The sequence below is a fragment of the Lissotriton helveticus genome, chromosome 9 (genome assembly GCF_964261635.1).
Source record: "Lissotriton helveticus chromosome 9, aLisHel1.1, whole genome shotgun sequence".
Taxonomy (NCBI): Eukaryota; Metazoa; Chordata; class Amphibia; order Caudata; family Salamandridae; genus Lissotriton; species Lissotriton helveticus.
In genome coordinates, this window is record NC_136070.1 from 1,247,525,419 (window position 1) to 1,247,531,418 (window position 6,000).

Below are 6,000 nucleotides of genomic sequence, written 5' to 3' on the forward strand. Positions count from 1 at the left end.
TCCTAGGTCGGGCAATGTCAAGACGGGAACCCAGCCTCGTTTAAAATTCACAGACGGAAAGAGATAATTATGACCAATAACTGTTTTTATATTTGTCTTGGGTCTTTGTATGTCGTACTTGTACTGTCCCCCGTCTGAGTTCGTGTGTATGTAATGTACAAATCTGCGTCATCCCTCTACACGTGTTTCCGTGTTACTCGACCCCTGTTAGCAGAAACTTAGCATAAAAGCAACCTGGAAAGAAAGAAATGATAAAACAAAATCCGTAGACCATTAATAAACTTGAACTTTTAATTTAACACAACAAACAAGGAATAATAACGATAAACTGTAGAAAATGAAAGTCAAACAGAACATTCGCCCCCCCCCATTCTGGAACCTTCCAAAGTAGGGCAGGGTTACGGCTACGCCCAACCAACGGCAACCCATATAAGGTGAGCCCCGCCGCCAACTCTTGGTCAGGAAATCTTAACGTATGGGGGAGCCGGAGGAGAGACAGGAGCCCGCAGCCTGGGCATTTGCAGGTAGTCCCGCCACGTGTCTCCTTGGCCGGCCGCAACGGGCCTGGAAAGACTAAGGTAGTCCCGCCACATGTCAAGAGGAGAGCGAGGCACCTCTTCCTTTTCTCTTCCGTCACAGCCGCAGCAGTCCTGGACGGCGGGATGTCCTGCACGTACCTCCACAACAATTTGTCCAAGTTGGGCTGGGAGGGAGAGGCGACGCGGACGAGCCTCTCCCACCTCCACCGGTAGGAGGTTTCCCAGCCCCCAGCCCGGCGCCGAACACCCCCAGTCAGGCGATGGTGCCCATACTTCCACAGCACCGGACACACCATGGTGGCACCCCAGTACTTGCGCAGCACCGAACACACAATGGTGACACCCCAGTATTTGCGCAGCGCCGAACGTACAATGGTGGCACTTGGGGAATACCGGATGTGGAGAGGCCTTCATGCGGGGCGATGAAAAGGAGCGGCATGGAGTGCACCGGGAGAAGGAGACGATGTGAACGAGTCTCCCTCGCCCCCCAGGTGGGGGCATCACAGCTGCACCCCAGCTGAACGTCCCGCTCTCACAAAACAGGGACCTCTTCCTTTCACTCCGAAGGGTCTCTTCCATTCTTGCAAACTCGACGAGAGTGGCCCCTGTAGGGCCTCAAAATGGCGTCTGGATCCGCTGGAAGGCGGGCCCCGGCCACTAGAGTAACTTTGGCCAGCCATACAACTCGAACATTTGTCCCATGGAGCACGAGCCCCCATCTCCGACAGCATCTCCGCAGCCTTGAAGATCATACAAAGGTCCCCGGCGGAGCCTTCGGCTTTTGCAGGTTTCCGGTAAGGGACGGCTGCTTCGATCGCCAACGAAACAAACATGACATTGCCACACCTTCTGTTAGCGTGAATTCTAGAACTGCCGAAAAGGACTCTGGTCCAAACTGCCAGTAATGGAAACATTTCCCCCTGATGCTGCTTCCGGACTGTGCCGGCCCCGCCCAAAATGGCGCTGGTATCAATCGGAACTTACGAACACCTCGTGGTGTTCCTTCGCACTAATATAAACTTGATGTTCTGAGATTTTTGTGATCCTTTGTACACTTGGCTAGAAAAGACAAGGAGAGCTCACTCGACGAACAGTATGAAAAGATCCCCGTTACAAATGTTGATTGCGAATATACAATGTATTATATTTTTATAACTGATGTAACCCTCATTTACGATGCACACGTACGGTATGCATATAGGAAATCTGATTACAACTGTTATGATTATGTTTCTAAATTATGAAAATATATGCCCCCGAACCCCCAGCCAATTAATAGACGTTTTAGTCTCTTACAAATGAATGAGTAAAACTTTCCGATGTTTTTATTGTTGCAAACGACACCCCCCACTGTACGCACTTTAGCCATTGCCACGACCGACCAAATACGACCACACCCTCCTAAACCATATGCTGAAATGAATTTGCAAAATAAAGTCTTTGAAACTATGGACGGGTATTGCATGCTTTATTTTAAAACAATATGGGATGGGTAGGAAAGTTCTTTTTCTGTGCACCCTACTCTGCTCTCTCTTTAAGGTTAAAGGAAGATGGTTGCCCAGCCCTGGAGGACGGATCGGATCGACAACACGACACTCCGTCTTAAAAGTACGCGACTGACTCATGAACTCTCGCGTAGAGGAAGACCGTGACTTCCAAGGATGGGTAAAACGAATGGTGTAAATGAGGGAATGTAAAAGGAGGGTGAAATGAAATAATGTAAATATTGTAAAGTACAACGTTCCAAAGTAGCAGGGACCCAAGAACCGAAGAACTTTAGAACGCCACGGCGTTGAAAGAGGTTTAAGGATCCCGATAGTGAGATATATCCTTTGACTAGATACCTCGCACTAAGCCCCTCTGGTTTCCTTTTTATGTTTCCCCGCACACACCCTACATGAACACACTACCCCCCCCGACTCCGAAAACCATATCCCCGGGGACCCTGCCCCAAGGAGGAAAGACGAGTAAAAGGTAAGTAAAGGACTTATGAATCCATGTATTTGAATGCGCGCGAATGCTGTCTCCCCCACCCCCCCCCCCCTTTTTTCCCTCCCTCTGCAGGTTACATCAGAGATTACAGCCAAGGTGTGGCGAAGACCTGAGACCTTGCCATGTCTAAATACACGAAACGGACTAGCGCCGCAGGGTGGTGTCTAAGCACGCCTGCAAACTACTCACGTATCGAACAAACCCGAAAAATTAGCACAACCTGATAAAAAGTGATCACCCTTAAACCAGACCGGACGAATGAACCCATGTTACGTATGATGCGAAACTGTGAGGGAATGTGTGTGTGTGTGACTGAGGCGTTGACCCAACTGGTCAAAGGACCGAGAATGCGAGAAAGTGCGACAAAATGGTACCTCCTTTTTCTTCTTTCCTTTTCTCAAAGTACGTCCCCTCTACCCTGTCTAATGCTCAAACTGCATGATTACAAGATTCTAACGCGGACTCGTGAATACCCTTTACTGTGTAATGCACTAAATAGCCTTTCTTGAATGCACTGCCGCCCTCTCTGTTGCACGTGTACTATTTAGCCTGCCGTTGCACTCTTTCTCTCTCTCTCTCTCTCTCTCTCTCTCTCTCTCTCCCTCTCTCTCTCTCTCCCTCTCTCCCTCTCTCTCTCTCTCTCTCTCTCTCTCTCTCTCTCTCTCTCTCTCTCTCACTCTCTCTCTCTATTTTTTGCACTACCACTCTTCCGAGTGGTTAGCCCCGAAATTGGCAGATTGCCACCCCTAGCACACCACCTAATTGGCTTCAAATACCGTCAGTATTTGCACAAACATTTGTCTTTAATACAATCACCCTGAGGCCGCGTCATTACCTCTCCTTTTCCGCTAGAAGTCAATGAACCCAGGTTGGGCCGTAAGGGAAAGGACAGGTAAGACGACAGAGGTTCCCTAATCTGGCCCGAAATAAGGGAACTACATGTCAACGGCTCCTATAGTATAAAACAAGGACCACAGAATACGCGACCCTCCCCTCCCCGAATCGTCGCAATACCCAAACCAGAAAAACGATCACCCCCGTTACCTCCCCTGTCTATGTCCCTGGTTGTTTCCCATAAAACCCCTGTCCTTCCTAGTTAAGTAACCGGGCTGTAAAAGGTTACGTAGGACCCAGAATGATGTTTTACAAGGTTAACAGACTAGACCAAGGTAAAGAAATCATCAAAATGAACCCCGCAGTAGTTGAAAAACAGGATGCACCGATAGAAAGGAAATGTTTAGCCATGTTCGTCTCTCAGCAAAATACCTGTGTAGTACCATGTTGACGACTCACTGTACCCTTTTGTAAATGTGAAACTCTAGAGAACGGCATATCTTTGCCAGATTTGTCTCCCGAAGGTGGGTTACCATCAGATGAACCGTCATGCCTGTAATAAATGATTATGAAGGAAAGTCATAGTAAATCCAGCAGGTCCGCCACCGGTCATTCATATGCCAGTTGTGAACGTTAAATATAACGGACATTTTCATTCTTTGCCTGGAGCTGGGAGAGAAATAGACTTTTTGATTATCTTCATCCGCAAATTTTCTAAAAGACTGTCTTTTCAAACTTGTTTAAGGGTACTGCCGTTGGAGGAGAGAAGGACCGGATGTGGGAGCACGAGGCCTGACTGCAGAGTAAGGGACACCTGCGACATTAGCCAAGGCGAGACCACGACTGAAAAGAGCTGCAGGACGAGGCACTGTTTTCGACAGCATGAAAAGAAAGGGTCGACCTGATGCCCCTGCTCGACGTCCAGTGCCTGTCGACAAGTCCCCGCTCTCTGAATTCCGTCACACGCCCGCCTATTTGAAGTCTCTCGTTCCCCTAGTTTGTTCCTAATTTGGCCTTGCTCCATCCCCCTTTTTCCTCTGACCTACCCTATGGACTGTTTTGAACGCTCTTCTTCCATCGGAACTTTCTGACAATCACCTCAAAGGACACAGGGCGAAAAGGACCTTTCCGACCAGAAACGCGAGGAAAGGGTCGTGCCCTGCAACGCAGAACTTAGAACAGAGCTGGACTTGTAGCTCCACCGCCGGTGCTCAACAGCGCCAACGAAAGACCACAAAGAACAATGAGAACTCGTAAACTTCGAACATTTGACATCCTCAATCACCGTTTTTTTTTGCCTCATTTCTCTCCCAGCCGCCATTGTATTGATCCTGCTCCAAACCGAATCTGAAATATGTATTAACCTGCCAGTTCACGTTATGATATGTACTTGCTGCTCGCCGTTTTTTGTATTTCATTCCTATGACTTTCCTGCTGAACAAATTTATCAAAGTTTATCAAATAGGTGCACCTCCTAAAAACTAGAAACCTCAAAATGTATTGTTTACAACTCTTTTTCTAGGGTTCCTACCGGTTTCTTTCTCATGCCCACCACAATAGACCCGAGTAGAAAATGAACCAGCAAGATGTCTTGAATATGTTAAAGGGAGGACTGTGGAAAATTAGTGCGTTTTGGTGAACATTATCTGCGCCATCTTGCCTCTTCCCCTGATGCCACACTTTTGTCGTGCGCGCCCGCCATTTTAAGATGCCCCGATCAGAACAAACCCTTTTGCATGCCGCTGGCCCCTGACATAGCCCTTTGCCTTCACTAAGCCTGCACGCTGACCACCCCCTGCTTGCACCTGCCTTGAGTCATAAACCCCTCTTCGGCGCTGCTCTGCCCCCGGCCCTCATCCTGTTCCCAGCGCGACACCTCCCTGCTTTCCTTTCATGATCTCCGGCCCTTAGATGCAAACCCCCTTTTTCCCCGTGTGCCCGTTTTGTCCTCCCCGTTCCCAAGCCGACACCCAGCTCTGCCGATACCATCCTTGCCCCTCCCCGTACAATAGAAAGCTTCCCCCATCAAAGAATCCCCGGGTTGATCAAAGCCCCCCCACCCCATGAGATCCGATCAGACTCCCCACATTCCGTGAATCGGCGGATTATCCAGCTGCGCGATGCTCATCACCTGTTGTGACTAGGGTGGGGACTTTAACTGTAAATGTGTGTGGGAACGGGCCCAAAGGGGAGTTCCGAGAATGTCTTTTCCGCACATCAAAGCTTTAAACATGTATGTGTAATCTGCAATAAAGTCATAAATGTGGATATAAGAGGCCAGGCCTCAGAAATACAGTTAGAGCACCTCAGAACGATACCTTCTGTCCGTTTCGTTGTGTTCTCCTCCGGAGAGAATAAAAAACCTTGTTTCCTGCTTTCCAGTCTCCAGCGCCTGCCTCTTCATTGATTTAAATAACTAGAGGGTCACAGAGGCAATACCGCCGGGCAAATATCGATTGTCCCCGACCCGATTGAACTTTTTACACTTCTATGGAGGCCTGAGTCGGGGGTATTTTCATGTATGGGACTTGAGAGTGTGCTGCTGCAGGATCAGATATCAGAAAAGCAAATATACTTTTCTTTTTTTATCTGTCAGGAGCACGGAGTAGGCGCTGTGGCAGGCAGAGAGAGCATG